Source organism: Phalacrocorax carbo, chromosome Z (assembly GCF_963921805.1).
Source record: "Phalacrocorax carbo chromosome Z, bPhaCar2.1, whole genome shotgun sequence".
NCBI classification, from domain to species: Eukaryota; Metazoa; Chordata; class Aves; order Suliformes; family Phalacrocoracidae; genus Phalacrocorax; species Phalacrocorax carbo.
This window is the reverse complement of record NC_087548.1, coordinates 32,377,390-32,399,241: the sequence shown is the minus strand read 5'-3', so window position 1 is coordinate 32,399,241 and position 21,852 is coordinate 32,377,390.

Below are 21,852 nucleotides of genomic sequence, written 5' to 3'. Positions count from 1 at the left end.
AGAAAGAAAGAAAGAAAGAAAGAAAGAAAGAAAGAAAGAAAGAAAGAAAGAAAGAAAGAAAGAAAGAAAGAGAGAAAGAGAGAAAGAAAGAAAGAAAGAGAGAAAGAAAGAGAGAAAAGAAAGAAAAGAAAGAAAAGAAAAGGGGGTTTTTAAATCGCCAAAATATTTTTAAAGCATGTTCATTAACAGAAGTGGGTGGCATGGGAAAAATGCAAACTAAGCCCCCTCACTTCTATAGAACACGTATTAGACATACCTTTAGGACTTTAAGAGGGGAGTCTGAACTGAGAGATCTTTTAGAAGTCTACTGTCCAAATTTCTTGGTTTTCAACACCAAAGATCCCAGAGGACCAAAAGATCTATGGATGTTCAATGTACTTACCATGTACACTGTTTCGCAAAAATCATAATTCAAGTTTGGATTCGCTCCTTCTAAATCTCTCAGCAAATCATGCAAAGCCATTTTTCTGATTCTGGCAGAGGAATCAAGAATTCTGAAGGTCACCTTTCTCATGGCAAATAACAAAATACAGCAACAAGCTATTTACCTAATCATGAGTATAATAAATCAAATTTTAATGCCAGTAAAGCTTTCCAGTTTAACGTAAAAGGATAGCCACAGAGGCAAATCGTTTGAATGCAAAGAAAAAGTTGACATTAGCAATGGGAACGCTGTTTTATGTATCTTGTATAATTACAGTTCTTTCAATTTCTCATCTGGTGATCACCTTATCAACTTCTTATTTTTCCCATGTGATCTAAATTATCGGTGTCCTGCAATTCTAATGCTCAGTAGCTGAAAAACAAGTAGGTACCCTCCTGGGCAGTAGACTCAGCTGTTTAGGAACCACTCACAGTGTTGCAACTGGTATTCAGTGACCACAAACATCTCTATGTGTCTACACCTGCAGTGTCAGAGTCAGGAGGCTTTATCTTAGGCTTGGAAACATGCTAACACCCAAAAGTAGATATTCTAACATGAAAGGATTGGACTAGCGTTTCAGCTCCAAATCTAACCACACGACTGCTGTGAGGTGGACATAGTAGAGATAGACCAGAAATCTAATCTCGAGACGTGGCAAAAAGGAACCACTGCACGATCAGGTAGTAGGAAGATGGGAGCAAATAAAAAGAAGCTGCCCTTGTTCATGTAAAGGTGTGACCAATTCTGCTTCAGTACAAAGCCCTCCTTTAGAACAGCCCTTTCAAGTATGTTTTGAAGTTGCTGAGAAGTGGTCATATGCTCATTTAAAGCTGAGAGATTGTTCAGAAAGTTGTTCTTTGTCACCGCTGGGCTGTGAGTTACGGCTTCCCAACTGAGACAAGCATCTCATGATGAGAAAGTGTCTCTTCCTCTTTATCCTAGTGCAAGTGATCTGTAAAACTGTGTGGAGAAGAAAACCTTGACAGACTTCGGCAGCCACAAATTTTAGGCATTGCTTGCCACTAAAGGTAAGATCATTGCTTCCTTTTTTCATGTCTTAAATTTGCATACTCTACTTGATGAATACCTGACAGGAAACCTGATGTGAACAAAAATTTTCAAATCTCATCATGAAAGGTTAATGAAATCATAGAATCTCCAGGTTGGAGGAGACTTTGAAAGATCATCTGGCCAACCTTTTGTACGAAAGGGAGCCCCTATAAGACTATCCAGCACCCTGTCTACTTGCATGCGGAAAACCTCCAGTGACAGGGACTCTGTCATGTCCCTGGGGAGGTTGTTCCAGTGAATGTTGGTCTCAATGTAAAAAATTTCTTCCTTATTTTGAGATGAAACCTATCCCAGTGATCCATGTGCTCATTGTCCCTTGTCTTCTCTATGTGGGTCCTTGTGAAGGGAGAGCCTCCATTACCTTTGTAGCTGCCCTTTCAGCACTGGAATACTGTGATAAGGTCTTCCAGGAGCTTTCTCTTTTCCAGGGAAAAAAGACTTAACTCCTTTAGCCTTTCCTCAAAGGGCAGGTTCTCCAACCCTTTTATCACCTTTGTGGCCCTCCTTTGGACCTCTCCAGTCTGGCCACAACTTTCCTGAATTGTGGAGACCAGAACTGGACAGAATACTCCATGAGTTGTCAGACAAGCACTGAGAAGAGTGGGATGATCATGCCTCTATCCTAACCTGTACTGGACTGGTTATGTCATCCCACGTATAGGACTTTGCACTTTATTAAATTTTGTAGAGTTCCTGAAAGCCCATTCTTCCACCCTGTCCTGGTCTCTCTGCAAGATGGGTCTCCCTTCTGACGTGTGTACCTTACCACCTAGTTTGGTGTCATCAGCAAATTTGGCAAGGGTGTTTTCAATCCTGTGATCAAGAGAAGCTGAGCAGTGTGGGGCCCAGTATGGATCCCTGTGGGACCCTGGCTGGAACAGCCTGTCAGCCTGGGTAAAAACCATTGATCACCATCTGCTGAGTGTAACCCGTTAGCCAATTTCCTACCCATCTCACAGAGTACCTATTCAATCTGTGTCTTGCCAGGCTGGACATCTAATTTCTGTAAGATTCCTTTTACTTTGTTCTTAAGTGTGAACACTGCTTTTAAAAGGGTCTTTGCCCTCCTGCAGTGGAGGCCATACTGACTCTAACATTTTAATGGGGATTTACATATTTAGCTTCAGATATGCAAGAAATTCTAAAAACCAAACCCTGAAACTTTGGTTGCTATTTGGGATTTATTCCACTTACTATGATTTTGTGGATTTAAAACAAAATAGATTTGTGGGCATATGTCACATACAGTATATAGCATGTATTTTATGTTACCTGCATCAGCTTTTTTTCCTTCTTTTGGAGAAGCCACCTCTATAACCTGCTAATACTTAGAAGTCAGTAGATCTTGCCCTTTTGTCCTTTAAAAGATTACTGACAGATTGTCTGGTTCAGTTCTCTGAAATTCCTTATGTGATATAAACCCTGACTAAAATATGAGGAAAGTAAATGAAGCCATAATTTTAAAAAGACCTCTGTGCAGGTGGATGTTTCTACCTGCAGCTTAATTAGTACTCTGCAAAGGCAAAGTCAGGTTGAGGATCTGTACCAAGTGCTTCAATAGAGTTCACCGAATGATTAGTCTTACTTATCCACTAGCCTAAAAAAATACAGAGCTGTTTTCTTTTATGGATTTAGACAATTTCATTGGTCATTAGAGAACAGTTCTGGTGAGTACAGTTGTTAATGACCATCTTGCTATATAAACAATTTTTGTTTTTTTTTGTTTAGGCTGCAGTAGAAAACCCTTGTGTATAAACACTGATAGGCAATGTTCAAAATTACTTCTAATTGGGTAGACCAGCTTATTGGATATTCCGTTTTGCCCTTGTGAACATATACATGCTTCCACAGTCTCATTTGCTTCACCTATCAGGAAAAATCCATGTTAGTTTTCATTACTAAAATCCATTTTGAGGTCTCCAGGAGGTAAATTATTTTTAAAATTAGTTTTTATTTTATTAGTCAGGTTGTGTGGTGTCAAAACTATGTGGGAGCCAGTGACACTTCAGTTGAGCTTATTAATATTGATACACTCACTCTATGTCTCAGTTCAGTATGACACTGTTAACCTTCTGAGACTAAGGAATTTTTTTAAAAAGACAACAGATAATTTTAAAATAATTAATTCAGAATAAATTTTTAGAGTGTTTTTTAAATTATTTTTTATTACCCTTATTCGCCAGAGAAAGAGCATAGAAACAGCTATTTCATGAATACTTACCAGCTGAAAATCAGAGGAGAAATATCAGTTATCAGAGACAGTATTATGTATATCCTTCCAGAAACTTTGGCCAATGCATTTGATTCCCAGGTGCAGTAAAAGGAAAGAAGTGGAGCACGAGTTTGCATAAAGCAATCCTGGCTGCTTTGGCATAGAAAAACAACATGAGGATAGAAAGAACTTTTTCAAAAGTACCTACATAGTTTAGGAGGTGATTAGTCTCACATGTCATACACAGGATCTTAAAACTTTACCCTTGATATCCTGCAGTTTTCCTCCTGGGATTGTCAAGTTCTTGAGTGCTATGTTGATTTGTAACACAAAATACTAGAGAGAAAGTGGGAGTGCTGCACATCATTCCTGCTCAATAACACTAGTTCCCTTTAGCAAATCTGACATTTTGCTTTGCAGTAGAACCAGGTTGATGGAGGAAGTGATAATGACAGATAAATCAATTCTCATTTCTGCTCTACACACTGACTAATAAATACATTAGTGAGATCATTAATATCATTATTGTAGGCACTTTATCCCTTCACCCTTGCTGAAACTCCTGCAGTCTTGCATAAGTCCCATAAAGATGTTGCCAAACTGCTGCCTTATGGTAGGTTAAACTCAGAGATACAGTGTGAGGTGATATTATAAAGCTGAACAGTGCTGGAAGATGGCATCAAGAACCTGACAGGCATGCATTATTTTAATGACATGACAGTAGAGTGGAGTTGATAGCAAAGGAAAGTAATGAAGGCTTATTCAAAATTCTGTATACACTGGGGCAAACCCATGATCTGGGGTCACCTCTGCAGTGGAGAGTAGAAATTTTGTGATGGCTTTGTTCAATATAAATCCCAAATTATTAATGGATTAATTAAGCAAATGAATGAAGTAACTAGAGTGGTTATTTATACTACAACTTTTGATGTGGGACAAGACAGAATACATTTTTAGGGGGTTTTAAGGCACATCCTAATAAGTCCTGATAGCATGTACAGATAGCACTGAAATTATAGGTTTCAATTGAGTAGGATGACAGAGCTTCAAAGTGAAATCTAGGATATTCTTAGTGTTAAGGAGTGAAAAAGCATGGGGAAGTTTTAGAGAACAGCTGTGAATAGTGTATGGGGTACCTCTACTTTTTCACTTCTTTCTTGAGCCAAGTAACAGCCCCTCACCTGCTAACTATTTACACTTTTCATTCAGTGTACAAAAGTGGTTTCATGCCATATACGAAAAATACAGGTGTGTCCTCACTGGACAAAGTCTTTATGAAAGAGAACTGGAAGATCAGCCCCACAGGGCTGGTTTGTTTACCTTTTTCTCCTATGAAGCTCTACTAAAACAACTATTTATAATATTGTCAAGGAACAATATTTCAAGATGTGGTGTGCCTCAGTCTCTGCAATCTTTTAGAATTTGTTGTGATTGAAGTGCCACGGGGCCAATGTCTGCTCTCCGTCACAGTGGCAAACATCAAGGAAAACATCACAGATCAGTCATTGTGACATGGAATATATAATGATGAATCCCAACTGTTCACACATACCTTCTCTATGATCTGACTTTCATGCTCAAACATTCTCCATAAGGCAAATATGCTCTGAGAAAGACATCTGCTACTTTTGAACATTTCCACGGCTTTTATCCAGCTTCCATTTGGTATTTCTGCAGTGGTAACTTGCTTTCTCTGTTACTGGTAAAGCACTGCTTATCAAAGTGTTTCTAAAAGTGGTCCCAAATGACTTAGAATCATAGTCATAGCATGGTTTAGGTTGGAATGGACCTTCAGAGGTCATCTAGTCCAACCCCCCTGCAGTGAGCACGAACATCTTCAACTGGATCAGGTTGCTCAGAGCCCCGTCCAGCCTGACCTTGAGTGTTTCCAGGGATGGGGCATCTACCGCTTCTCTGGGCAACCTGTTCCAGTGTTTTACCACCCTCACAGTAAAAACTATTTTTCCTTATATCCAGTCTCAATCTCCCTTCCTTTAGTTTCAAACCATTACCCCTTGTCCTGTCACAACAGACCTTGCTAAAGAGGTTGCCCCCATCATTCCCACAGTCCCCCTTCAAGTACTGGAAGGCTGCAACAAGGTCTCCCCACAGCCTTCTCTTCTCTTCTCCAGGCTGAACAACCCCAACTTGCTCAGCCTGTCTTCATAGGAGAGGTGCTCCAGCCCTCAAATCATTTTTGTGGCCCTCCTCTGGACCCGTTCCAACAATTACATCTCCTTTTTGTGCTGAGGATCCCAGACCTGGACACAGTACTCCAGGTGGAGTCTTTTAAAAATGAATTTGCAATTAATTTCTTCATTCATATCTTTCTTAAAGAAGTACTGATGAAGTTGACAAGAGCAAAACACAACACTGATATTTCCCTTTCTTTTGCGGGATAGTGTTGTTGGGCTACCTGTGTTGCATATGCACCACAAATACTGAGAAATAAGCAGACTATTTGTAAAATACTAGTGAAAGACATGGTTTACATTATTAGAAAGTTTAGCTCAACATGTTGATCCTATGAAAAATGAATTCACTGTCAGAGGAAACAAACCAAAAATTTGTGTTCAACTATTTAAAAGCAAGGAAGTATTAGCATCTCCTGTACTTTTTCATGCACTGACATTTTGATAAACTATTATACTTGTTTCCAAAAAAGGCTGAAATGCCTTTACTAGTAACAAGTTGTGCAGCATTTTAATTGTAAAATTTATCCAAAGTGTTAACTCTTTCAAAAGATCTTTGCAAAAATATATTACTTGCTTCCAAAATCACTTTGAGAATTATTTACACATAATGTCTGATGGCAAATTTTGCTAGGTGAAAATGTGACTAAGAAGTTCAATCTTTTGAAAGATTTTCTCCTATATTGGCTCTCTTCTAAGGTGAGCTAATGTAATATTCTTCAAAGTTCTGCCACTGCACCTTAAGGTATGTATCTGTTTCCTGTATACCAGATGGTTGTCCAGCAAACCTGACTTTTCTAAAAAACTTGTCAAAAGTCTACAGTTACAGATTCCTTTCTGCTTTTGTGGTTTGTTTTGTGGTTTTTTTTTTTTTTTTTTGCCAGTAGAATAACTGCTAGTGCATAAATGTATAAATAATTTTCTATTCCCTATTGCTTTTTATTTCTCCAGTAATACGTAATTAGGAGTGTTCTTGCCTTGTAGCCCCAGTTAGATTTCAAGGTGCTTTTATGTCAGTCCTTTCAGACCTATCTGCAGTCACCACTGAGTCTCTGTGATTTACATGTTCTCACTCTTTCTCTCTAACTTGCCATTCTCCAGCACAGTTTAGCTGTCTTTTTACTTTGCTTTGTAATGTCACCATTACCTTCCCCAGTGCTTTCCTACTAGTATAACATTTGAGTTCATTTTTACGGTTTGTTTCCTGGAAGACACCCAAGATCTTCAAATACAGTCTGGTATGCTGTAAACATGTCAGCATTCACTTCTTCCTGCTTTACAATATTGACTCTACATTTATGCTTGTTACTACTGGCAAACCAAGAATTGCCTATGAGCCAAACACCACAGTGTGAAATAAGTGTTTTCTTCTGTCCTCTCCTTATAGAAAGTACAATTCAAGCTAAATTTCCCAGATGCTTGCCTTTCCTTATCTGAAAGAAGACCTGATCCTGAACGGGGTTGTGCAGCAGTGACACTTGGCGAAGTGTCAATACTTTACTCCTCCTTTGAATTGTCACAAACAAGCACATTCATAATTATCACACTTGTCTTCTCTTACAGTCACTGCACATTTTTGATAAACAGTTCTACTGGCTAGATTTCCAGCAATTACATTTAAAAACAAAACACTCTGCGAAGAGGGGTTTTGTCCACCATCTGCTATCCTCTTCTCTCTTGTGTGTCAGTTGTGCATTTCTAGTGAACTTTTACGTATAACTTCCTGCCTTCAGCTGTAATTGGACTTCATCCTCTTCTGCCACCACTCCCACACACACATGTGTACATGCTTCACACCCACATGGGCCAGCAACTGCAGCCCAGCCCAGCCCAGCCCAACACTGGGGACCCAGGACATTGAGGCCAGCAGCTGCATAGCTGACCTCAGCACACCATGGCTGCAGCTCAGGTTTTGCCTTGATACAGTGTTGGACACCTGTGGACCTGCGTCCTCAGCTGAAGAACTATTGGTTTTGCTGCTTATTATTTGTATGTTAGGAACTAGTCATGCACTGATGATGTGGCTCTGGGCCAGTCTCTGTGACTCTGTCCTCATCTAAGGCCTCTTAACTGCTGTCACCAGGGTTTCTGTCACCTACTGGTCTCCTGCCCCAGAGGTTTTACAAAACTGTGAAGCTCACAGTTGTTACATAACCAAGTTTGTCTATTGCTTGTTTGGTTTTCAGCTCAAATTTCACTAATCTAGTTGGTTAGAAATGGGCACTATAGTCAAAGTCTCCTTTGCCTCAGCCTTCAGTAGGCTTTCCCCCTGGTAGCTGCCCTGTTTTCTTATTTTGTGTAGAAGTTTATTCAGAACTTGACTTCCTTGATGGCTTAGGCTGTCAATTATTGCACTCTGCTTTTGTAACTGGGTAACAAAGTTTATTGGTGCATTTTAAACAAAATGGGCCCTTGCATTCAATTTCTGTCACAGCAGTTTCTTAACAAAATGTGTAGAAACTCTCAGTAGATACACGGATGCTCAATACATTTCACATATCACATTTTAAAAAAATATTTAAACCATGCATAAATACTTTTTTTTGTACAGGCATGAATGGATTTGTTATAGTCTTACCCAATACAATAATTGATTATGATTTATGCCAATGTTTTCATACAGAATCACAAACACCTTCATGAAGCCACAACATGTGAATGACAAGAAAAAGAAATAGAGGATTGGAGCATTTCCAACCTTACCTAATTTCAGATTCACAAATTTACAAATTACATGAGAGCAGATCTGGCTGCTTCCACCCAGTGAATGTGTATGAAGTCTGACTGGACATTTCATAGCTTGGAGTAAAGATGGAGTCACAAATACAACCAAAAAATACCACCTGAGAGGTGTAATCTGACCTTCATGATGTGGCAGATTAGTTTTTGCTTTTAATCACAAAAATACACCTTTTTTTTTGTAATTAATCTAATGTTTTAATAATGAATACTTCCTTCTAAATGCATTTGGTTACTCCCAGTAATGAAGTAATACAAGTCTGGAGCTTTGTTGGGAGGAAGGGTAGTATATTTAAACTGTATTTAACGTCTTATACAATATATCACCAGTGAACTCTTAAATAACAAATACACTGCTGTTTGACTTTGCCTGTGTTTTATTAATTGCTATGCGTTCGATAACCTTATAAAAGTTTCACTGTACCTGAAATAAACATTCATGACGCGATAAATGATTGAAGCTCAGTAGTGGGTATTCCCTTAAGCATAGTGATTTGCCTCGGCAGGCTAGTACCTGAAAACTGTTTGCTGCTTCTGCTGAAGAGTGCATAAATTCCGGGGGGGGGGGGGGGAGGGGGGGCGCGGGTAGAGGGAGAGAAGTGCAGCAGTGCAATAACATCTTCAGAAAACAATCCAAATGTCTTTTGTTTAAAATATGGCACTGTGGCTTATCCAATGGGCATTATGGCTAAGCTGAGAGAAGTGTTTCAGAGGCTCTCAGCAGCAACTGTTTCTTAAGTATCATTCATTGCACAGGTCGATTGAGCTAAGTCCTTCTCCTGCTCTCCTGCAAGAGAATTGCAAGTACAGAGCTGATACAAGTATTCCAAGTATGTAGTACAGTAGTACATTGCACCTGAAAGCCTCCTTGACAGCTGCAGTGGGAGGAAATGTGTGTGGATAGTTAATAGTGAATATGACCGAAACATGTCATCAGAGTGGTCTGTGGTGCAGTGACAATTAATAATTTAGTTTTTTGACAGTTTCTGTATTGAACATAATGTGCATAGCTTCTGTCTAGAATGATTTTAGCTCACTGCAGATTTTATTAACTTTTTAAACAAAAAAAAAAAGGCAAGGAAAAACAGGGAGAAAAATAATTTTTAAAGGTCATATAAAGAAGGAGGGAGGAAGTGGAAGAGGAAGGAGAAAGGGGAAGTGGAAGAGAAGGATCAAAGTTGCCTACCTTTAAATTTTAAAGTATATTGAGAAAAACAACATAAAGCAACACTGGAAACTAAAATGAAACACTTCATTAATTGTCCATTCAAAATATTTTGGCTGGAAGAATTCCATATGGGATTTACAATTAATTGGAGTCATGAGAATGATGCAGAACAGACTAAGGAAACAGACCCTTACACTACCTGCCTATCTGCCATGTTAGAAGGTGCAGGGCTGACTTTCTGTGCGTTGTAAAATGTCTCTGCACTCTGAGAAGCCTTTGGCTGATGCTGTGTACTTTCAAGCTAATAGATGCAACTACTCACATTAGGGTGTTTGACACCTAGAATATCATTATGTTACTGATGACGGCAATAGCTTGCCAGACAACATTTAGTCAGATGCCACTTACTTCCAAGGAAGATGCAGCTATTCTTAGGATTCCCAAGGCTTATACCATGTCCTTGACTAAGCTTATGATGTGGAGATGTTCCCAGCTTGGTGACTTTGTTAAAGGATCCTGTTGATTTCTTTTCTGAATCTTAACCAATTGCCTAAAAAATAAATTCCTTCAGTGTATCAAAGATAAGAAGATGAGGCATATGCCTGAATCCTGCTGACATGCGGCTGCTGTCCCAGCAAAGGTCCACAAACTCACTGTTCAGCTAGTGAGGGCAGTGGCTGTAAGGCACCTCAAATATGCATGGGGGAGACTTTTAACTATCCAAATGTCTAATTACATACAATTTCTTCTTGAACAGCATTGTTTAGGCACTTCTAGGAAAACATCAGATACATTTATTACTCTGAAAAGAATTCAGTGTCTGCTTTTCTTCATTCACAATCTATTGTGACAACTTGTGGCTTGTGAATTGTTAACTGACTCACTTTAAGCAGAAAGAAAATACCAAATGTATTTGGCTTCTAAGGAAAATGTTAAAGAATGTGTTTTAATATAAGAAGTTGTTTCTTCCTGTTGCAAGAAATGTTTATTTCAGCTCTTACATATGTAGATGCCAATCAGATAACAGAAAATATTGCTTTTTGAGTACCGTGGGTTTGGGGCTTTCAACAATTTTTTCTTAACGATGTGCAGATGAACAATTCCCCATCTGGAGCAAGTGGCCTTCTCAGAACTGACTGAGGGTTTGTACGGAGCTCATTGCTGATATGGTTCCAGACTGAGTTAACAATAAATAATTAGTATTCCTTTTTTGTGTAATTGATTGGCTGAGCACTTTCATATGTGTGTTTAGACACCAGAGGTAGAGAGGTACCTATACAGGAATATTTCTTATTGTAAGACTCCAAGTCAAAAGTTGTAGCAGCACCAATATTATTCATTAGACCAGCTGCTCTAACTGGTGGAAATCAAAACTTTCGGGCACATACTGCTTCAGGACAGGTCTAAGAAAAGATCTACATAAGCATAGACTGAGAAGGTCTACTGTGCTCTACTTTGTCAGGTGTTACTATTTGTTGGCATTTTTTTGACATTTTTCAATTCAGTTACCATTCATAAAAGTAAAGCCAATAACCAGAAAGATGAACAGAAAATATACTTTAAGTAGTTTATGTTTTAATTAGGTGTTTTGGACTTCTGGGAGAATTCATCAAAACTGAAATGAGTTAGCAAAAGAATTTTTTTCAATACGAATCTGTGCTTTTGGCTAAGAGCTTAAACTGAGAAATTTGAGGCACTTTTGTTCACTATGAATGATCCAGCTTGCAACTGCTTTAGATAGCTTAGTTCTGAGTACTGAAAGCAATATCGTAGAAATAATTTAATATTTTTTTTTACTAAAAACACTTGTACCTAAGCAAATGGCAAGGTTTAATTCTGCTGTGTTTAAATTCTTGTATATCCAGAAATGCCCCTAGCTCCATAAGAACTGATCTGTTCTTATGACACTCTGGGAAGAAGGCGGTCCTTAGTACTTTGTGAAGGAAATGCAAGTGAATACTTTGTAATAGTACTCAATGTATATAGTTATCTAAGGGCTTTTGTAGGATTTTTTAACTATTTTCATATTTATTATGAGTCATCCTGGGGCTGTATCATATCAAGTCCCATATGCTTTTACTTTGTCTGGACCCAAATTAAAAAGTCCAGGTTGCCATTTCCCTTAAAGAAAGCCAAAGTACTTTAGTACCATAGCACTTTCATTAGGTAAAAGATTATATATATGTATGTAAACTCTTTTCCTTGATAAACATTCTTTTAATGAAAGTGGACACATTTATGATTCTTTCATGACTCTGAAATGCATTTTGGCATTGTGTATTGTCCTCTCTTTTGACTAGGATACTCTAGGGCTCCTTTCTGACTTGCAGCTGGAATCCCATAGCATACAATATAAGGATTTGTTTCAGGCAGTGCAGCACTCAAGGAAGGAAAAGTCTTACTGGGTGGGAACATCTCCTGGCATGAAACTTACGGCTGGTGACCAAGTACAACTAGCAAGGGAGGTATCTTCACTCTGACAGCTTCAGCCACGGAACTGACACCTGTTCTAGGAAAACTGTTAGGAAAAGTCTTGCCTCAATTATTTCCTTCACAAATGTGACAAGGCAGCATGTTGCACCTGTTCAGAAGCTCTATCAAAGCTTCTACAGTTGAAGGGCTAGGTGGAAACAAGAGGAACCAAAGGGGCAGGAGTGGCTGAATGAGATGTACCAAAAGGTTCAGCTGAGAATTAGAAAAAATGTGATATAAGTCAAAGGAAATCTAAAGAAAAGCAGAATGCTGAATATATTTGCCTTTCTAGATTTTGGGTTTGGTGTGGAGGGGTGAGGGGTAGGGCAGAAAAGCTTTGCACTTTTTTGCTGCAAGGGGAAGATGAGTTGAAAGGGGAAGATGATTTCAAAAGGGAAGAAATAGCTGAGAGGTCTCAGGAAGAAGTACTATGAAATGTTGAGGTCATCTTTGGGAAGAGGAAACAGAGGGGTTGTAGGCAGTTAGATCTTCCCAGCACTTTCACTTTTCGAAACGAAGCAACCAAAGGGTAATGTAATTCTTCAGCTCTCAAAGCTCCTTAAAATGATATTTTAGGATTAATTTCTTTGATTCCCAGATTTTCACATAATTGAGCGTGTTTCATAAGGGGAACCACAGCCAGAAGTTCATGACATCCATTATATGAAGCACATAGTCCATGCGGATACCTGATTAGACAACTCCTGACAACAGAAGGAAGCATTAAAAACTGCCCAACTGAATGAGATACTTTATTGTGCCAACCTCAATCTGCTGTTCCTATCAGCCCTAATTATAGTCAGCTAATTCCATTAGCTTCTTAAATACATTTTATGCTACAGTACTTAGAAGCAAAGAGCAAGTACTTCCCTGTAATGGAGTTATCATATTCACAACAATCTTTTCATTCTATCAAGCAAAGAACTTCCCATTAATTTTGTCATTATGGAAACTTATTTCTTTATTTCCTTTATTAGATTACCTTACACCAAAAACCAAATAGTACTTTATTTACTTAAAAACATTTGCAATGCTTCATCAGACCAAAATAAAATATGAGAAAAACTTAGGTGAAAAGGAACAAAATAGCTTGGTATTCGATTCTTGGTAAGGTATAGAAATCAATGTAGTAAGATACTATGATTGCTCCGTCACACCAAATGTCAGACAAAGTGCACCTGTAGGCTGCTTTTTAAATGTTAGAATGCTATTCAGAGAAGTGATATTCTCCACTGTAGTCAGCATCTTGGCAAGTCAGAATGAAATGTAATAATTTGTCCTTTTTTAGAAAGCCTATACGAAATAGGAACCATAAAGTGGAAATGAGGCTGAACCAAAAAATCTTTACCTGAACAAGCTCACTCTTTAGGGGAGTTTGAAAATGTTTCTGCTTTAAAAAGAAAACTACATTAGCTATAATACTCTATCTATTTTTTTGGTCATAGAGGTGTGTGACAATTACACAGTATGATTAAACTGTCAGGCAAGAATTGCATTTAGGAAAATAATGGTACTGTTCTGTTGCAATATCCTAAGAGGCAAGTCTTGATACATTAATTCAATACAACACATTATATTGAAAGGTATCTTTCCTTCAGATATTTCCACTAAAGTCAACCTGACTTCTAAAAAAGTGAATTTTCTTTGTAGAAGTACATCTGTTTCTACCGGGCCTTTAAAAGCATTGCATATACTTACATACAGGTTTAAATCTCGTACTTGCACTACTCAGGTATATGACTCCAGAATGGTATTTCCTCTGTGAAACAGAGGAGGCTAGAACTTAGAAGAAAGCAAATGGAGGGGGGCTCCTATTTGTGATAAAAATATGTGTGTGTGTGTATAAACTTTTTGTATCATGGGGTTGGTACTGTGTGTCACAAGTCTGCACAGGCCTGTATAGAAAACTAGTAACATTGTTAACGGTACATGGACAGACAAGGTGGCTACAAGAGGCTATTATCTATAAATGATAATACCATTATGGAAAACCAGCTTGATGAAATGTGAGCGGTAAAATGATGCTGTTAACAACTGGTGGCAAAACTTTATCATAGCAAGCATAATAATACTTCTAGCCTTCAAAAGATTTATTCTCAGTTCTTTCTGAAAGCTTTTGATGTAATCTGGAGTTTTCTTAATGGGGTGTAGATGCCAAAGAGCACAGATATTCCCATAAAAGTGCTGGGAAAACGGAACAAAGGATCAGCCTAGAAAATGAACAGGAAAGCATGGCAGCAAAGATTTCTGAAGTAAACAAAGGCGCATCAAGGACTGGAGGATTTTCCGAGCAGGTGACGCCACTGTCCTGTTACTGTAGTCTTAAAGAAAAGGAATTACTTTATTAGAGGCTTCCGACTCCAGTGATCAGACGCAGGGCTCAGCCAGACAAGTGTACAGACTGACCCTGCTCTACATGTCAAAAGCCCCTTTTCTACCCCTTTTCTACCTACCTCCTGCTCTCTGTTCTTGTGGCTCCCCCTTCCTCTGTACATCCCTTCGTGGATTTGTACAGGTCTACCATTTCCCTCACCCTTCACAGCCCAGTGACCAGGATCTGTCCTGGTTTACAATCATATCAGTTGCAAAGTACAGGTTGATCTTCTTGGAAGAGGCACCTGGAGTTTCTTGATAACCCATCAGTTGTTGTAACTGGTGAGGTCATTTCATGTCTTTGTCTCCGTGTTTTGTTAGATTTGTGTCTCTGTATATTTTGTTTCTGGCATCTCCCTTTTTCCTTCTCAGCTTCCCAGCTGACCAGGTGCCAGATCAGAAAACCTTGCTGGAATAAATATTCTCATGCTTTTACATGTCCTTATCAATTAGTGTAAATGACCAGGCTTGATTTTCCTCGCTGCCTCCCTTGCCAGTTAGGTGTCCCTGTATGTTTTTGTTTATGGTTTCCTCCTTTCCTTGTTACCCCTTTTTTGTATTGAAAAAGGTCTTTGATCAGATGCCCTTAAAGCAGCAGACCCTCTCCTACACATCCCCACAATGTCTAGACAACATAAAGCTGTATTGTAAATAACAAACTGCCACAATGGCTGCTGATAAACTGTGCTAAGATAAATTATCATTGCCTACACTTAACCAGGTCATTCAGGTCAAGGTATCTCAAGGTTTCTTTTCTGCCAGTGAGGTGAAAATTGAGGGTCTAACTCCAGTACCATAGCAGTGGGAACCATTCGAAAGAAGTAAGACCATATAAAATTTAGAAAGCTGCCATCCAGCTGACTAGATTAATTCATATTTAATGTTGTTTATCTATTTTAAGCTTGCATTACTCATGATAGTCATTATTACCACTTCATTTCTTTTAGCCTTCAATAACACCATTTCTTTATGGCATCCCAGTTTAGTGGTTTTCTTACTGTTGTTTTAGTTGAGAGTGACAATAAGATGCCACATCCACAGGTGCAAGGTGTTACCATGAAATCCTTGTCTCACTCCTAATCTACCCTCTTAATCTCCTTAATCTCCTTAATCTTCTTAATCTACCTCCCTCTCTCCTCCTAAGAATTTTACAGGTTTTCAATTAGCTCTCTCTCTCTTTTTTTCAGAAAAGCGTTATTCTGATCAGCCCTGGATCGTCTCAAGCTGTGTGGCTGAAAACTCCTCTAGGATTCATGAGTGAATGAATTATAAAAGTAGGATGTCTGGGCAACATATCTGTTTTATCTTTTTTTTTCAAATGATTTCATTATTTTTTCCTATTGGGTGATCATATCACTCTGTACAGTATGTTATTGGACTGTAGTTTGTTATGTAATTATTTTCTAATTACTCTCCAAAACACCATACTGTTTTTAAGGTCTGCCTACCGAGTTACTGAAGTCACCATTTTTTTCCTGATTTGGCTGTAACCTCTGGTTATTGGTTGGAAGACAAGACGGCATTTTATAAAATACACCTCCTTCTCAAATCTCTTCATGAGTCATACAAAACAATTATATAGACCAATATAAAGACTCTTTCTTTGCTTATTCTCTTCTTGGCCTTGTTTTAACAGATTGAGTTCGAAATTTTCAGAAGCTCCTTTAACACAGTTTCTAAAGGTGTTCTTGTGTGAGTTAGGGTAAAATTTGCATTGCCCTGAATGACATCAGATATAAAGTAACAGACTGAATCACTGTTGAAAATTTCTGCATGGTTGAAGTTCATGTCTATGAAGTCTGATCAAAGGCCTACTTGGGCTACCTGGGAGTTTTTTTACCTCACCAAACATATCAGGGCAATGGATAAAAAGAAAGGTTCACTTTCTTTTTTGATATGGATATTTATGGATAAATATTCTCAGTAGAAAGTATAGTGACAGCATGCAATATTCACTACTCTACAATTACCTTCTCTTGACTCTCATCATATTTGAATCTGCTGGTCAGATGGCAGAAAGGGGCTATCATGTTGAAGAAAGTGATCATGTCCAACTTCCAGTGTTCCTCTCCTAACTTATGACTTCAAACTGTCAACAGTCACTAATAGTAATTATGCAACTTCCCTATAAAATAGTGGTTGTAGTAGCAGCACTGCTTTTCATTGCAAGTGCACAACTGATAACAGAAGGGCAGATTGCTAAAATTATTCCTTTGCTACGTTCACGTTCAATTCCCTAGCATTTAAGGAAAAAGATCCTTTTTCCAGGCTGGTCTTTCTTTCTTCTGAAATTGAAATAGTAGGTTTAAAAACGGGAATGCTATTATTGTATAAAGAAGTACCAAATGCCTGACATTCATAGAAGGTATCTTTAATCAGAAGTTGGTGATGTGGGATAAAATCAAAATCAGAGATCATGGACACAGTGGCAGAGAGTAAACTGAAGCGGTGTCTTTCTAATATTATATTCGTATATGTGAATCACCTTTGCAATTTGCAGAGAAGGTTGTCCCTCTTTTGCTTTACCCTCTCTTCCCTGTGATATTTGCTCTGACATAAATACAGTTCTGACATAGATTGAATAAGAAAAGAGACCTCCTGTATAATATTATTTCCATAGGAAGAATACTGCTACAACATTGAGGATGGTCCTTAAATAAAGCTAAAATGAAGAACACATTCTTCAGCTCAAACTGAAGAATACAAATGCCAAATAAGCTAAACAGTAATCTGTCCCCTAAAATAAAGCATATGTAATTGCTCTTCTGCAAGACATAAGCTGCAATAAAAGTGAATAAGGCCATCTCAACTCTTAATCTATAATAATGCCTTTGTATTGAAATTCTTCGTGTGCAAGACATAATGCAATTAGTAAAAGAAAGCCTTGGCCAGGAACGCTGCTTACAAAGACTTGGTAGCCCTCCTACCAAGGGGACAAAGATGTCATCTAGGGTGGGAAGTTTCCCTGAGGTGTCACAGTGATGAAAAAAGTCCACTAGTATAAAATCTGCTCTCATTGTTAATAAGGATCTTTTACTTCAATGAGTCACTGAAATCCTAACCAATATCTAGCAACAGATTCCCTGACAAGAGCCTGTTTGAAAGAGAGGGAAGTCAATAAAAGTAAAGTGTAAGTGTACTGTTAATGGCAGGTTCTTGTAGGCATTTTTCCCCAAATTATACCATTCCTATTCAAATACCATCTCGAGAGTCTCAGACAGTGTCAAGTGCAATCATTGTTATTGCAGTTGCCAAGGTAATCAATTGAAATCATAATGAAGGGAACAGAAGGAAATCAATAGAGTCTGAAATTACAAATAAAGAGAAGCTATCGTTTAAAAGCATTTGGCTGAAATCTTCCATATTAATGGAGTCAGAAATGGCTGTGTCATTCAGAAGCAGTGTGGTGCATAATTCACTTGAGTGCATTAGAACACCTAAAAGCTATTGCAGCAATTAGGGCTGCCTACCAAGAAAGTGTCCACCTTAGAAGAAGCATAGCTGAATTGTTTGTTTGGTTCCCATATGTTTTCCTGTTTAAAATTATAATTTTTCTCCCAAAACAGCCAGCGTGATGGAATCTTAGTAAACATATCCCATATTTGTTGAAAAAGCTTGTCTAACGTGCAATAGTTCTGGAGTTTTCTTTCAGTTAAATGCCCAGCTCACATGCAGCCCCACACCGACAGAGTTTACACCCCTTCAGTGCTCTAGTGCCTGTGGAATGTTCCTAGCTAATAGCAGTACTGAGCATTTGCACTCCTCTTTTACACATAAATTGCACCGATGTCCTCACACACAATATTTGAGGCAAATTTTTGGAGAGCGCATGACTGCACTTAGACAAAGGCATTCTAGTGTGGCCACAGGGTACTGTCCTTTTCTCTTTATTCTTGGTATTTCAGTAGCTACAATCCTTGGGCAGATAGGACAGCAGGATCCTTTCTTTGCTTCAGAAAGATGAGCAGACAGAGAAGGAAGAGTTGAAATGCACCTCTGCTGTGAGTGCTCTACTAACCAAATGCTGTTATTGCACCTTGCAAGGCCGAGTAAATGATTATTCCAGAGGAGAAGCTAAGCATGATGTTATAGTCTGTTACTGCATTCACTTGGGAGGAAGAAGACATGGGTCCCAGTTCCTGAAACAACTGGAGCAGGGAATTGAAGTATCCATTGGAGCAAGAAAGCCAGGTCTCTTAGAGCTAGCCATTATGTTATGCAGCTGTGTTCCCTCCCTCTCCCCTTCTGGTGAACGAGGTGGTGAATATTTAATAGTTTCATGCAAAATGGAACAGCTTCTAGAGGAGGGGTTGGAAAAAACCTATAACACCCTATGGCACTGTTCTTAGGTGCTTCCTGTGCAAAGCAAATTACCATCATGTGAACAAGTTAGATTAATCTATTTGTGTCCTTCCTGAAAGGAGTGCTCACACTAACTTAATTGCTTCTGAAGAGGGAGATGGGCAGTGTCCACATCGCAGTTTTTTCAGCTGCATTCAGGAGTAAATGATGATGTGGGTCAGGTTTTTTCTTTTCAGCAGTTGCCTAAAACCTCACTGAAATGTGACTTGGCCTTCTTAAGGAAATTGTTTTTAAATGTCAGAGAACAGGAATGGGAACAAAAATTAAGGAGGTACCTCCTTGCTGCCTGAAATACTGCTAGCAAAATGTCCAAGCATTGCGCAGCCAAGAGCTTTTTTGCTCCAAAATATTGATTGGCTTTTGCATGACATTTAATAAAAACTTTCCATTACCAGTTGCATAACAGCAATTAAAATCCTCATCAAATCTATCTTAACTGCTTATAGTCTTCCACTAGGGAGCCTTTTCCTTGGCAAACATCTGCAGTAAAAGGCTATTTAATCTTCATAAGTGAACACTCAGTTATGCTAATTCATCTCTTTTATTGTCAGTTTACACTGAAATCTTGTACAGATCTGGTCTTCTGTATTAGGTGCATTGAGGCACACTTTGGCTTGCTCTGAGAGAAGAAAAATCCTTTGCCTTTTTCCTGTCACAACAGCTGAAGTTAGATCTGATCATTGTGTGCCTCTGTGAAGTACTTTGCTCTGCAGTCCATGATTGCAAAGAGTTAAGAAAAAAATATTTTTAATGGCTTGATTTCTTGGATGAGTCCAGTGATTCACTGAATAACCAGGTAATACAAATAAAAGCATAAAATAATACAAACACTACACAATCACTAATAACACATTCTGCCTTTTTGTTTGTACAGATTTATTAATAAAGAAATTAGATGTAGTATATTGAAAGCAACCAAACCTCTCCTTTCTCAGCAAAGCACTGAGCAAGTCATGACAGAAAGAGAATAGTCCTTCATATTCTTATACATTAAAAATAAGGCATGCTGATTTTTTCCCCATGTCACAGTCCTAGTCCCTGGGGATCATTTAGCTCTCATTGTTCCAGGTTTGTGATCTCTGGATTGTCCCATAAGAGTTTCTGGATTAATATTATCAAAAGCAAAGATATAGCAGACTTAAAGATACAAGGCTGTGCCTTCTATTATCTCTAGCTTTGCCTTCTGATAAGTGGCTCCAACTCTGAAGCTGTGAATCTTTTCTCACTTCCTCTTCTTGATGTTCCGTTCTCAGATTCACCACTTACAGGAGCATCAAACCTCCCTGCTCCACTTTCTTTTTCTCCCTGAGAGGATTTCAGCTTTTACTAATGAAAACAGGAACAACTCAATCTGTAAGAGAGGCCTGAATGACATTTGTATTTTTAAAAAAGGCTTCGCAAAGGAGGGAAAAGCCACCTTATAAATGTCTGGATTCAAGCCAAAAATAAATCAAATAGGTATTTACACTTTAAATAATGTGCTGAATGTTTCTGTACTGTAAAGCCCTTATAGCTGATCAATATCGTTTACACTACTCACTTGCTGCAAGCAGTAAAAGTCTCTCACTTCAACAGTTTCCAACCATTTAACATTGTTAAAAAGACAGCGAAAACATCAATTGGGGCCATTTTCACCTAAACTGAAATGGATCGATTAGTTTTCATGACATTCATTGCACAGATGCAGGATTAGGAAAGAGGTAGTATGGGAGGAAGAAGGGAAAGAAGTCAGTGCACTTCTTTTAAGTTAATGAAATAGGTTGCATACTTCTGCTCAGCAAGAGTAAATCTTGAAGGGATTGACTTTTTTATAGTACTGTGTTAATAACTAGTTCTCTACACATGTAGTATGGATTGCCTTATAAATTGATTTTGCTGCACATATGCAAAAGCAATGGCTTTGAGAGTCTGGCCTGTGACATTTGTCATGTTGAATCAGTTAAGCAACAGTGTTAATTTGTGATCAATGGTACTTCACCAGGAATAGGTGTTCATTATTGGTAAGCTCTAAAAGAACTGAGCACAGTAATTAAATAGAAAAGAATTGTTCTAGCTGGTTTTTTTTTTTTTCAGTTAAAAACCAAAGTGATTACTTACTTCAGCTAATGAATGCCTTTGTGTGACCCAGATCAACAAGCCATTTTTAACAGTGTACAGAGAAACAATGGGTCTGTTAACACCATTTTAGCACTTACACTGCTGAAGGAGAGAAGACAGAAACTTCTTGAGGTTTTAAAAAGAACAAGAGAGTTGAATTCAGCATTTTTTTATCCAAGGATTGTTCTTTTTCCCTGTCTCGCTTGTCTTTCTTCTTTGTCACTTTTCGTTTCTTTATTGTTTTCCTTAATGGTTGCACTGTATTTAAAAAAATGAATTTAAATAGTTGCTTCTTGCTCTTTAAATTTTTTTGGTGATCTTTAGCTCTAGGAGACATGTAATATGGCTTATAGCAACAGAGTACAAATCTGAAGCAAAAATGAAAAGGAAACTCAAATAGACATTGAAAAACTGTTGTGAGATGCAGATCCTTATACATACCTATCAAATATCAGAAGATGATGGAGACAAATAAAAACTAGAGATAATACTGCTGATCTATAACATATGTTCCTTTTTCACCAAGTACTATGTAACTATTATAATTAAATGGTTTGAAATAATGAAATTTGTTTCAGGGGATATTAGGAATTTTTGTCCTGTAGTATTGTGTCTTGAATCTTCTGAACTATGACTTCTGTCAAAAAAAAATGGCAGTGCCTGTAACCAGGTTCCATTAATTTACCTGGCTTGGGCTTCTTTGGCTCATAAAAAAGCTTCACAAGAGCACAGGATTCTGTGC